This window comes from Ascaphus truei, chromosome 2, assembly GCF_040206685.1.
Source record: "Ascaphus truei isolate aAscTru1 chromosome 2, aAscTru1.hap1, whole genome shotgun sequence".
Lineage (NCBI taxonomy): Eukaryota > Metazoa > Chordata > Amphibia > Anura > Ascaphidae > Ascaphus > Ascaphus truei.
The window spans coordinates 177,303,809-177,317,782 of NC_134484.1; the positions used below are offsets into that span (position 1 = coordinate 177,303,809).

At 37.0% G+C, this 13,974-nt stretch overlaps 1 long non-coding RNA gene across 3 annotated transcripts in view; it reads right to left on the reverse strand.

The window, feature by feature from the left end:
• Positions 1–13,453, reverse strand: part of LOC142486987 (uncharacterized) — a 230,117-nt gene extending 216,664 nt beyond the window's left edge. The window contains exons 1-3 of one of the 3 annotated variants that reach the window (XR_012799101.1): positions 12,795–13,453; positions 12,080–12,167; positions 9,770–10,019 (exon numbers count right to left, since the gene is read on the reverse strand). This is a non-coding gene — a long non-coding RNA (uncharacterized LOC142486987). The other 2 variants (XR_012799100.1, XR_012799099.1) reach the window with 2 other exon arrangements.
• Positions 13,454–13,974: the final 521 nt, after the last annotated feature.

Genomic DNA, 13,974 nt, shown 5'->3' on the forward strand with positions numbered 1-13,974 from the left:
TGTGTGAAGGAGTTTCCTCTACAAACCTAGGTACATGTGTTACAAAAGAACAGGCTAAACACCCTGGACTGTGACATCTTCCCCTGTGGACGGCCACCACAGGTGGATCATCAGGAAAGGAAGGGGTGCCGTAGTTTAACTCCACTCTCTGACCCTGGGTGGTCTCACTGCCTGTTCATACAGCTTATTTGTAAGTGTGATACTATTATTTGCATCATTTATAAAGCAATCTGCACTGTATTTGTGTCTTCTCTGTTCTTCTCATATGGGAATTCTACCCATCCGGTTCTGAAGAATTGCCGAAGAGTTGGTTACTCCGAACAACCACACCGCCCTTTTCAGTGCCTGCAATTGTGAGTGAGATACCTATGAACTTTCACCTTTTAATTTTGGGCTTAAAACAATATTGCACTATGTTCTTTATTTTGTCATTTACATAATCCTGGATGTATTTGCGCTCCTGATTTCCGCTTCTGTGTACCTGTCTGGACTTGGATCGAGTCCATTTCTGGAGCTGCACTACTTCCAGTTGTAAATTATTTTTTTTCTTTATCACTGGGTTTAAATCTAAATGGTATGTGCGCTTGAACCCCCTTTTCTGCCTCTAAACACAAAAAAAACCCTCCTTTTCGTTGATGTCAATCTGTTCCTTTCACCACATGCTGGGTTTATATACTCTAACCCTTCGAGTGCCCCAAGACGTCGTCACTACGTGATGGGTCTGGGACACCGGGGGGCCCCATGATGCAGTGGCTTCATCATGCGCAATGAAAGCTTTATTTTCTAAGGTGGGAGCGCGTCCTGCGTTCCCATTGAGTGCAGGATGCGATCTGAAATGAAGGGATATGGAAGAGGAGAGCCGTCAACTCTTCTGTTTCCGGATTAAGGGTCGCCGCGGTCACATGACCGCGCTGTGCCGAAAGCGTTAAGACAAAAATCAGACGGAATTTATTTTATGATAAAGGGATTGTTAATAAATTACTTGTTGTTTAGTGGCTAATTAGCTTTATTTCATTTGTAATGTGCTAAGCAAATCTACGTAGTAAGAAAATGCAAACCTTTTTTTCAGTAACAGACAGAACATACATATTTGTTTCAAAATAGCAGAAACACTAGTTATCTGATTTGTTATTCACTCTGTTCGCATATTTAAATAGTCAAAACCATGATCCTAAATGTATCTGAATAAAGGGATACAGTATCAATAGCCTAGTTAATTGATACAGTTACATACATAGTAATACTTATATATTTGATGACAAACACATGTATAATTATATTTTGAGCAAGTTGTGATATTACTTAGTGGACAAAAAATATTTATGAACAATAACTGCAATGGTCCAACACGTACATTTGCATATAGTCCAGCTCTCTCCAAAACATGTTCAGCTAATCTCTCTCCCTCTCTCACTCTCCCCTTTCCCCCCTCTCTCACCTTTCCCCCCTCTCTCCCAACCTTTAATCTGAAAGTGCAAAATGTGTAGAAAGGATTACACACGTTATTCAGACCTGGAAGCTTGGTGGACTTTAAATTGGTTTCTACGGCAATAATAAATTAAGAAATACAATTCATCAGTGTAACAAACCAGATACTGTATATATAAAATACCCTAGTAAGTAGGATCCATATTTTACTTTCCTTTGTTGGAGTAGACTGAGATTCTAGGTGTGGCTTCTGAGACAAGCCCCTGTTAAAACTCAGCATATCATCTAATCTGGACATAATCCATAACCATGTGCAGGAAAGAAGCTTTGAGCTAGTAAACCAGCAAACGGTATGGATTAAGTGCAAATATGTTATGTGACTCAAATCGCATAAGTAAAACCTAAGTACTGATTAAGCTTCTCCTAAAGACAAATAAAACAACCACGTACTTTGTTGTTGTACTTCACTTCCATAGCCCCTCCTCTGACCCCAGCTCCTCCCAGAAAGTGTACTGTAGGAGAGACCTGCTGCAAGGGCCCAAGATTATATGCAAACCAAAACTTCAAAACACGCTACAGAATTCTTCAGTAGCAGAAACTATTTGATAAAAAAAAACATGTTGAAAACATGGCGGGGGATAAAAGACCCTAACTAGCAAACAACAGCCCCTGATACATTGTCTGATGTCATGATTAAGTGACATGACATCACAAAGCGCGTTAGGGCATGGAGTCTGTTAGGATCTTTTAGCTTCCGCCATGTCTTTCAACGTGCTTATGGAATAAATATTATTTGCTACTGTAGAAATCTGTGATAATATTTTTACTTTTTTTTACTTTTTTTAAAGCTGCAAACCAAGCAATATCCTACGTTTTTTTTTATGAGAAAGTACTTGTAACATTTTTTTTTAACAACTGTGAATGACATTTTTAATGTATTATACTATAATGTGACAAGCATTTTTTTTTCCTATAGCAACCATTTACAAAGTCACCTCCCCTTCTTCTTCTGCCCTCTCTAGCAGTGCACCAATTGTATCTAGTGACTGCCTGGTCACATGATCTTCCCCACAGAACTTTGCATCTTTGGTCCTCTTCTGCTGCACTGACAGCCATTTAGTGAACCCCCAAGCCGAATCTTCGCCGATCGATCACAGAAGAATGGATGGATCTCCAACTTAGCTAATTACTTATCATTGTGTGGATTGTTTTGATGCACGTATTAAAGGGAAAAATAAATCAAATGTAAGGAAAAACAAAACAAAAAAATCGGCAGCTTGGACTGCTACTTCAAGTCATGAGGGCCCTAGAGTGCAGACCCTTGTGATGTTTATTAACATGTTTATTAAAACATCACAAATTCACCCTGAATGTTAAGGGGGGAAGATGTGTAGAAGTAGTTTCACCTTCTTACTCATCTGAAACAGAAAAACAAAACAAAAAACACACAATGTATAGTTTATTACGCCTTGTAGTCTGTGCCTACTTCGGCCTGGTACTATTCCTGTTCAGTGATCATCCTTTTATGTGAAGGAATGCTTTGTTGATACATGTTTGTGTTTACACTACTCCGGCCCTCCTCTCCTCCTAATCCCATGCATCTATATTTCCTCGCCATCATGATAAAGGCCATAATTGAAAGAAAACGGCTGCACAGGAAGTGGGGGTCATACTTGACCTGATGTTCAAGCAGCCAGTAAAACAAATAGAGATGACCAGTTGTAGCCCAATTAATACAATTCATTAATGTTAATGAAACAGTTGAAGTAAGTGTCAATGCAGAATCAGAATCAGAATTCCAGACCTATCACGACACAAGGAAAAGGACGCTTCAAAAAAAAAGTAAATGTTTGCTAATACTGCGGTGTTTAGTAAATTCATAGCAATAATAATGTACTCTTAATCTGTCCGTAACATTTTGGGGCTATATCAGTGTAAAGAGAGTTTAAAGTGCAAGTTTGTGTTAGTGCACTGCACCTTTTTCTGCTTGTACCAAATGTAAGAAAGCGTTTTCTGCATTTATTGCACATTGTTAGTAAGGAGAGTTTATGCCACCTCAAACCTGGCAATGGTTTTGATATAAGGTAGATGTAAAATGGCACACACCGGGAGAGAATCCGATACTTCAGAATATATGCCATGTACTGTACTTCCTCCCTAACTGATCCTACTGTCACTCCTCAAATCGATAGCTGATGTACAGTACGCAGCTAAACGGCAGCTCAGTGCCTTGACAGAAGATGAAAATTACACTATTGGCATCCCGTTTGCTGCAAAATCCCATTGATACATTATCACCTGCATACAAATTGGCATTGTGTGTTACTGGAGTATAAAAACTGTATCTGATCTTCCAATCCTCAGTGCCAAGAACAGAATCCACAAAACCTGCAGACAAGTCATATTTCATTCTGAGGGATTTCATATATATTAGATTGTAAGCTCTTCGGAGTAGGGTCTCCTTTTCCTAAATGTCACTTTTATGTCTGAAAGCACTTCTTCCCATTATGTGTTATTTGTATTATTTGTTATTTATATAATTTTCACGTGTATTATTGCTGTGAAGTGTTATGTACATGAATGGTGCTATAAAAATAAAGATATACATACATACATACATATATATTACTAAAATAAATATATCATGCAGCACTATGATTTCTATCATTAAGAATCCAGTAAATAAAAAGGTGTGAAGCAAGAATATGGTTTTAATCAAACTAGTTTGCAGATCAGGAACAATCAAGGAAAGTTACAAAACTAACCAAGTTTAGTAAAGCTAAATAATAAAGCTATTGTTAGACAATCGGAGACATTCTGGATTACTTCAAAATACGTAAAAGAACATTGACAACATATTCTTAAAAATTCAGAAATATTAGGAGCTGCCTATTTTGATTTTTGAAATCACACAACAGGAAAGAAATGTCAGACTGTGCCGTTTTAATCTGTCTAACAAATACAGTTGAGGTGTCAAGGCTATTTTGGAGAAATTTGATTCAGAGAGTGTATTTTTTCAGTCTGTCAGTGTCAATGTGTAAAGGTGCAGAGCTCCATTGTTATGCCATTTATATGAGTGTGGGCTTTGGGGTGTGTCAAAAGTGGGAAATAAGGAGATAAACTACACTCATTTATATAAGCATATATTGCATTTCTGTGCTTAGTTTCTCTCCCCTGTATATTATCTTAAACCCCTCCCACCGAATCTTAAGTAGCACAAACCTCTCTCGTATTATCTGCATTAAATGTAATATGAGAGAACGAGTGGGTAAGTGTTGGGAGCAGTGTGTGAGATGGGATTACTGGAGTCAGCTGTGTGTAGCTCTGTATTGTTGGTTGACGTATCTTGGCATCCTTTGATGTGAGGTTTTTGAAAACCTATATATTTTCCTCCCTTTAAATATATTCTTTGCTACCGTTGAAAGTAGGAACATGAACATTGCAAGTGTGTTTTTCAAGACTTGTGTCTTCTAGATGTACATAGTAATGTTTAGTTTATTGTGTGACAGCTCGGCTACAGTAGTTGAAAGGAAAGAAATACACAGACATAATCAATGGCTTTTCAAAAATGTTGGGAGATGTGTAAGATGTCCTTGATTATGTTTCCTTTTTGACATAGATAAACAGTCCCTTTTTCTATCACTTCTATTGTGAGTTGTATTGTATGTATGTCTTTATTGATATAGTGCCATCAATGTACATAGCGCTTCACAGCAGTAATAAACGTGACAATCATATAAATAACGAATAAAATAAATAACACCAAAAAGGGGAGAAGTGATTTTGACATAACAGTAACATTTTGGAAAGGGAGTCCCTGCTCCGAAAAGCTTACAATCTAATTGGTTGGTAGGAAGGACGTATAGAGACAGTAGGAGGGTGTTCTGATAAGTACATCTGCAAAACGCCAAGGTTTATGTATACAGTGAAAAACTATCACTCATGGAGCTACTCATATGCTTCCTTAAGCAGGTGTGTTTTGAGTTGGGTCTTAAATGTTGATAGAGAGGGGTGCTAGTCGGATATTGAGGGAAAGGGCATTCCAGTGAGAAAGGTTTAAGGCGAGAGAGGGCTTTAGATACAAAAGGGGTAGAGAGAAGACATCCTTGAGCAGAACGCAAGAGTCGGTCGGGATGGTGTATAGCGAGTTGCGGTGTGCTTCTGTTAATGAATGCTCACAGAGCATCATAAGATATTACAGAGACAAAATATATTAGAAAAGCATCTAGTGTACAATGTAAATTTGCCAACTAGTGATTCAGGGCCTATATTGTGACATGTTTCTGAAATCTCCTGATATAGCATAGCAGTCTGAATGCAACGAGTCTTGAAAGAGTGGCATAAATGCAACGAATGACGAAGACTTCCAATATATTGTGGAATAAAAACCTTTACTAAGCAATGCTATTCCACAAGCCGACTTTTACTGCAGGAAGGCACCTTATGGCCCATTCACTTGGAATGGCACGACTGAGTAAATATGGACCACATTTAAGATTTATTGGTCAATCTTGACTCCAATATCATAGAGGTATCTTTACCTCCAGACAATGTATTCCAAATGTTCTTCCTATGGCAAGTTGATGTCCATTTAAATCCAGCATTTTTAACCTAGTCTCTTCATTTTGAGAAATAGTGTGACAAGTCCTTATCATCATCTGCTTGGTCTGTTTTACCCTAAAACAAATATTCAAAATTGTAATTATGTATTTACTCCCACGTTTTATGTCTATTTTACTGCACCTCTGTATCTAGAGACAGATTACAATAAAGCCTTCCAAAGCACATATGTCCTTTTTGAGATTCAGCCTATGGTAGCAGCAGCCTTTACATAGGGTAACTTGAGTTCTTATCAGGTAAGAACTTTTCTACTAAAACAGTAGATTATATCATCAATAAGCATATCATTTCCATTCCATATCATGCTGCCTGTACTGAGGTTAATCTGGTTGTCCTTGTACCATGTATTTCAAAATGATTACATCCCGAATCTGCAAATAGTTCTGCTGACATGATTTTCACAGTGCACTGTCTTTCTACACACACAAAAACAGAGATGATTATCTGGTCAGCTCTAGTCACGAAAATGAAAGCCACAAACTTAGCAGCCTAAAACAAACACTTTACATGTCCATATGTTTTTTCCAATAGGACATACACACCTCTATTTACAAGTCATCTTTCTTGTTATTTCATTCTCGCCAATCTACCAGATACGTTGCGAACAATGTCACAATGTTTAAGCAATCCCCAGAATCCTATTTTGACTTAATTTAATGCAGAGGGTTCCCCCTGAGTCAAACCACATCTGTAATAAGCAAGGCACAACAGACATACCCAAGCATATTTTCCTCCCCATCAATTCAGTTCCACTATGCCCCATGGTTTTTACTTTTTTTTATCCTTATATTCTTAATTGTGAAAAAATCTTGAAAGCAAAACTGATCTTGAAAATAACATCTCCACTGCCTACTAACTGGCTACCATTTTGAATTCTCTAACTGCTCCATAACTCAGTCTACTGCAGCCTGGGTATTGGGTAAAGAAACATTCTTCAGAAAGTATGACGCCCCACTAGCCCTTAAAAAAAGTCATAGACATTGTATTTGTTGCTTTGATTTATGCAACTAGGTCCCCCCTCCCCCAATCTATTAAAATATATCTTCATTGATGGTATTAAAGGTGCTTCACATGTCTAAAAGCTGTTTATGTATCACCGAAACTAATTTCTTAACAACAGTGGTAGAATTTTTCCATTGGCTCGATCGGTGAGTCAAAAGCAGAGAAGCCGAATGAACAAAACTGTACAGCCATTCAGATGCAGGACAAAAGAGGGTTGCATTCTACATAATGGTGAAAGCACAAAAGCTATGAAGCATTTAGACTTGAGAAAGTGTACTTTCCAACCCGTATACTGCATTTTAGTATTTCTGAAGGGTCTTATGAATGGGAGATTGTAATGACTTACATGTATTTTAGCTGCAACTGGAGAATGTTCCTTAAAGGAATTTAGACAGAATGTGCTGAGAATATTGTGTTACATGCAACGCTGTTCGAATATTTAAAGTATCAAAATCTGCATTTATAAGAAAATGGCCTTGGTGTGTGTAACATTACTTATCATAAGCTATAAAAACAAAGAAGAAGAGAAGTCACAAACAAAGTAAAAAGGAAAATACTCATTTCCCAGTCAACATAATGTTGATGGTGATTGAGTAGCATTGGTTGCACTGGGTAAGAAAGATTTATACAATTATTTGCATACAACCTTAAGGTTGAAGAAAGTCTACATATTTTTAATGTCGATACAGTGCTAAAAACTTGTGCTGTTTTTGTACTAAACCTTTATTAAACTCTTAAGTAGAGCTGTATAAAAACGGTACACTTGCTTTGAGAAAATATGAAAAAACACATAGCTCAATCAAAAATTGTTCTCCAAAAGGAAAATATATTTTTCTACTTCTGTTTTGGCAGAGTGTCATAACAAAAAAATGACAATCATAATTTTGCATTCACCTAACTAGTTTGCATTCATAATGTTTTTAACAATGAATAACATTTATTCATTTTAATTGTAACATGTCACATACGAGGTGATTCATTAATGTCAGTAACGGGTTAATGACCTGATCCAGCGTTAAGTCCCATTCAAGTCAATGGAAGTTGACGCCGCGTCTGGTGCATTACCCATAATGGACCTTGATGATTCACCCCCCTAGAAACTAAAATGACAACACCAGAAGTGGAAATTAGGAGATACACATGTAAAGCCAACTTTTCTTCACTCCATTGACTCTGTAATTTGGTAAGGGATAAACTTGGCCTCTTTTATGGCATAATCATTATGACTTCTGAGCCCTCTCCAATTCAACACTTGCTTCTCTGGTGACTACCTAACTTCTTCTCAGAAACAACAATTAAATTAGCAATTTGGGAATATAATGTTGTGTTTCTGTATGATTTTTGTGTAAAAATCTCACGATTTTGAATCAGTCTCGCTTTTTAGCATTAGCATCTCTTTGACTTCAATGGAGTCTCAATGATAACAATCAGTTCCATTTAAATTGCCATATTTTGGTACAGTACCTGATTCGAGTTCTTGGAGTTTGGCATGTACACTGTCCAAAAGCCTACTTAGAAGTTGACACCAGCACATATAGTTATCATTAGGGAAGCAATACCTTCAGTGCCCGCTACTATCATAATGCACTGCTACTCAATATAGAGCTTAGTTGCCACCATACAAACTTCACAGGGGCCCACCACCTTGTATAATAGAAAGGCAACAGGATTGAATCCCTTATTTGACAGCAACATTAAGTCTTGAACTACATCTTCTATTTCATAGAGTGATTATCTGCCAGAAGTTCTATGTTAAACATTATTATTTTAAATGTACTTATCAATGCAATTATCTTCCATAAAAATACCCAATCACTCCTAAGATGATTTTGTTTGTGTCCAGAATTTGTTTTTCTCTTTTTATTTTGTCATCTTTTCACTGGGTCCCATTAAATTCATGCTTACCAGATACTTATTACCCTACCATTTAAGGTAATGTTAACATCATTATTTTTACAAGCAAACAACAAAGAAAATGAATGGGAATTCACCATTTACCAGTGGATTCTAAGATTTACAACCAGTCTTATCACAAAAAAAGTACATAAAGATTGTAAAAACACCCGAAAAATCTTGGAGACCATGAAAGCAATATAGAAAATATTGAAATGCAATTATAGTTGTCATCAACATCAACGTTTTTCTTATCAAACATGCCATCCTCTGCCACTCATTCAATCTGGTTCTAGGTGCAACAAATTCTTATTTCGTAATGAGCTTATCAATCATATAGTATGAGTTAAACCTTTTGCACCCATGCAGTACCCAGTAAACATAAACTTTATTTAAAGCTTAAATGGAACACCCCAAGTTTTACATAGTCTGCATTAGCTGTGCAAAAACGAAAAAGAAGGTAAGCAAAAATATCACTCCATTTTAGAAAATAATCTTTGTCTAACAATGCTTCACGTACACATTAGAAAGTGTACATCCCTGCATAAACTACATTTGTGTATCATTTCTTTAAGAGTACACAAACTGAAGCTGAAAAGTACTTGGTGCCATGATAAACACTCTCCAATTGTGTGTCCTTGAACATACCATACAGCTTTGCAGTCATGAACTGTATGTGCCCCATCTTAACAAGTAAGGAAAGAAAAGAAAGATGAAAAGAAAGCAGGAAGAAAGAGATACAAAGAAAGAAAGGAAGAATGAAAGAAAAGATGGAAGGAAGAAAGAACAAAATAATGCTGTGACATTTTGAAACAATAAAACATACCTTTAAGAAGCAGCAAAGCTGTTGGATATGGTTCTCCTTTTGTTCAGTTTACTTTCATAGATAGCCTTGAATACTTCCCATAAAGTAATTTGTAAATCCAAGGTTTGTTTACGTAGCATGTTTAATCCATATGCGATTTGAGCAAAAAAAACTGTAGCATTTTCTTAAATTCCACCTTTTTATTGAATCCTTGGAGGCAGGATAGGTTGAAACCATAATGTTGCTTTATATCTTGCAACTCCAATGCACTCTAAAGCAAAACAAAAAATACAGGTTATAATTGAGTAGTCGCATTTATTAGAACTGTAATAACTATCAGTACAGAATACAATATATTACAATGAGCTATCATTTAAATCCTTTGAAATAATTCTAAATATGAGCAAACTGATTTTTCACACTTTGCATGCACGCGTTTATAAAAGTGTTGTACAAATCTAGCAAAGCCTTTGTTTTCCATGTTGCATGTTAAACTTGAGCACACAAAACGTATGTACATACAGTACATTGTTAAAATAAAATAAAGCATTCTCTACAGTTTGCCGTTAGCCTCATGAACAAAAGCGTGCCATACAAATATAGAAGAGCATCGCTTAAAAAAAACAATGGCCCGTTGGAAAGATAGGAAATCCCAAGACTTCATCTCTTATTCTTGTATGAATGCAATAGTTATCATTAATAAGAAGCAAGATACCAAACAATGACAGTATGGAAGTCTAGTGTCTTCAGTAACTTATTATGTGCATTAAAGATTGATTATAATTACATTAATTAAAGGAATTATATCAAATAACACTAGCAGCTAATGGGATGTATTACATTATCCGTATATTTCTTTGTAGACACTGCAAATAAAGATAATTAGACATTTCAAATAACAATATTTAGAGACATCTAGTGACTGCCCGGATCATATAGACATGTTTGTGAAGAATTTGATTGTGTTGCTATTGTATGTTGATACATGTGAGCCTCTTGTTTCTGGAGAAAATATGCCTTTTCTCTGACAAATGTGTTTTATTTCTGTATATCGCACGCTGTACATTATTTTTCTAAACAACACTGAGCCACCTTCACTTGTAACATCTGGACAAGTCACGTTTATGTGGTCTACAAGACATCTTTTCACAATTTAGGTGTCCAAGTACATATGGCAATCCTACAAATAAAAAGTTTGCATCTTTCAAAACGAAGATCCTGATTGAACTATTTCCTTACTCCCATTCTTGGACAATAGAGATGTTCTCCTAAGGAAGGGCTGCTCTAACTTTCCGACCTATCTGCGTCAATCACTTAGAACAATGGGGACCATTAACAGACCTCTTAGTAGCTGCAGCCCAAAGCAGCCCTTGTCTGCCTAATGAACTGAATGTTTACTATGGCAGATTTAGGGAGCCCCATCTGGCAACTGAGGACTCTGTAGTTATCGCAGGCATTCTTTAAGAAACAACACAAAAGTATGCTTTCATAATAGTAAAAAAGTATGTTTTTTTTTTTCACTTTTCAACTTTATAAAGATGCTTGTTCAGAATAAACTATTTTATTGCAGAATTAATATTTCGGCTTCTGAATAGATAATAATCCCTAAATAATTTTGCACATGCAAACACATTCGTTTTCCCTATAAAACAATCAGGAATACATTTTTTTTTAAATCTGCTTTATCGTGATCATTTAAACATGACAACCTCAAAACAACACCAGACTTTTCCAGAAGTTTAAAAGCCGCCTCTAGAAAAATATAAACAAACCACATGATCGTATAGATCAAAACAATATTGTTTAAACAAATTAAACATTTGTATTATTAGATAAAATATATTTATTCAATTCAAATTTCTCAACAAAATACTTTAGCTACAATTAATTATTAATTGCTGTAAAGTTTAGAAACACTATATATATGTATTATGGTATATATATATATATATATATATATATATATATATATATATATATATATATATACACACACACACACAAAATAGATTGTAAAAAAAACAAACATTTTTTTTACTTGTTGGTCTGCTACAACATCAAACTTTCAGAGAACAAAGACATATGAAGTCACTTTTAGAGATGCAAATGGAATTGCTTCCCTCTAAATCTCCTAATATTGCACTTGTTTCATTCCTAAAGCCCCTCAAAAGTTGAGAAAAATATGAAAAACCCTCATTGTATTTAGAATGCACCAAACAACTTGGTGTTTTCCTAGCAAAAGCACAAGAAACAAATAGGTCCCATTTCCTCCTTCTCCACCTGACCACCTCCTATTCACATCCCACTTAGCACAGCGATATTACAACTCACCTCCAGAAAGAAAGGGAAAAAAACTTCAAAAGCCCTTTGTGACTTCAAGTAACAATGTGGATGAAGTTTCTGGAGCAGCGTGGAGTTTCTGAAAAAGACGAGCATTGCAGGGCATGTAAGAGAGGGATTGAGTGCGAGATATGGATGCAGATAAAGAGTTCTTCAGACTTTTCCTTTTGTTCAAGTTCCCCGAGCAAACAAAGAACTGGAGAGCTGCTGCTGCAGGTTTCTCCCTCTCCCCCCTCCCCACTCTCCTCCCTTGTCTACTCCAAGCAGAAGAACATCCACCAATGGCACTGCCATGGCACGCACGTTATCAGACAAACTTTTGGCCCCCAGCAGACATATCCCCACACATACATTCTCAGTGGCCCTTCTTAGCTATGTTGGATGCAGCAACTTTAAGAGTGCAGTAAGTGGAAGGGAAATACGCACCCTTCGTGAGTCCTGGAGATGCTCCTCCTTGTTGGGACACATCTCCCAAGTCAGTTGCTCTTATTTACTTCTAGCAACTTGGTTTGCCTCCAGGCTACGGACATGCATAGGTGATAATGCAGGGTGAAGAACATGATGTTGAGGAAGATCTTGCTAGGTGTGAAGCATGTGATCTCACTAGTGCTCCCATCACCCCCCTAATGCTCCCCATCCCACACAGCTCACTATCCTTGCGTCTAAGTTCAACAACAAAGACATGAGCTCAGTGTTCCCATCCTACCTGTTGCACAGGCAGCAGCAGCAGCAGCATCCTCTGGAAAACTGGTTTCCCTCAATCCTCACGACTTTGCATTTTTTTTTTTGCAAACAATAACCATTAAGGAAAAAAATAATTGTTTTATGACAACTCCCAGCAAACAAAAGTCTAGGGTGCTGGTCAGTAGTGATGGGTATCCTCAGCAAACAATTCTGTTGTTTTGCACTTTCACTTTACTTTGGTCTCTAGGTTTTGAAGCCAAGCTTTGCTACATCAGGTAAGTGACCAATAAGTTTGTTTTGCTTAGGGCAGAGTGACCATACAAACTTCTATAGATAGAGTACACAACACATGCTGCTTCTCAGACCCTTTCTGCTAACAAACTGCACGTTCCAGCAGGAGAGAGGGAGGAGGAGGAGGGAGTTCAAAACAAACACAGCCTTTAAAGGCACAGCCCCTTACACTACTGCTGTCTGGTCCCTTTGGCTTTGTTTCATCCTTAAAGCAATGTGGTCCTTATGGCAGCAACAAAGGCAATGAGGTCCTCATGGATTGGGTTTGCCTGGCTGTGAGATCTATCCAGCTATTTCTGTGTGCAACATCAGTGGTGTTACGTATAAAAGTTTTGTATAACTTTTGTACTAGTTATAAAGAGGCCACTTCAGCCCTAGCAATATATTTCATAAATCTGTCTTACACGCTGTTTCTTTTCCATTGAAAAAAATGAGAGCAATTATTATTTCATTTTTATTTCTAAAACCCCATTTGTTCTTTCTGTGTCTGTCACCTTTCCAATGAGATCATAAAAATGATCCCGCTGAATAAAATAAAGCATTTGGAGAAGACAAAAGAGAGACAAAGAAGATGGAGGTACGTCCCTTACCTAAAAGAAGGCGGGCTCCAGTCTTCTTTTTTTGCAGTGGCTTTACTTTGGAGAAAGCTTTTCGGACAGGTTGACACCCTGAAATACTACAGACACGACACTGTTTAATTTAAGTACTTCCCTAATCTTATTGTTAGAGTTACTTCTTTGGAGAGTGCTATTAACACAAAAAAAGTGCTGCAGGTACCCAGCAGGCATTGTACTGTACACTCCAGCAATGAAGGAGTTCATTGTTGCATGGTGTCCTCTCCCTCCCTTTCTCTGGGGCTCTTCCCTGCAGAACAAAGAGACTTTGCTCACAGCATGGTTTGTAAGTTTAAC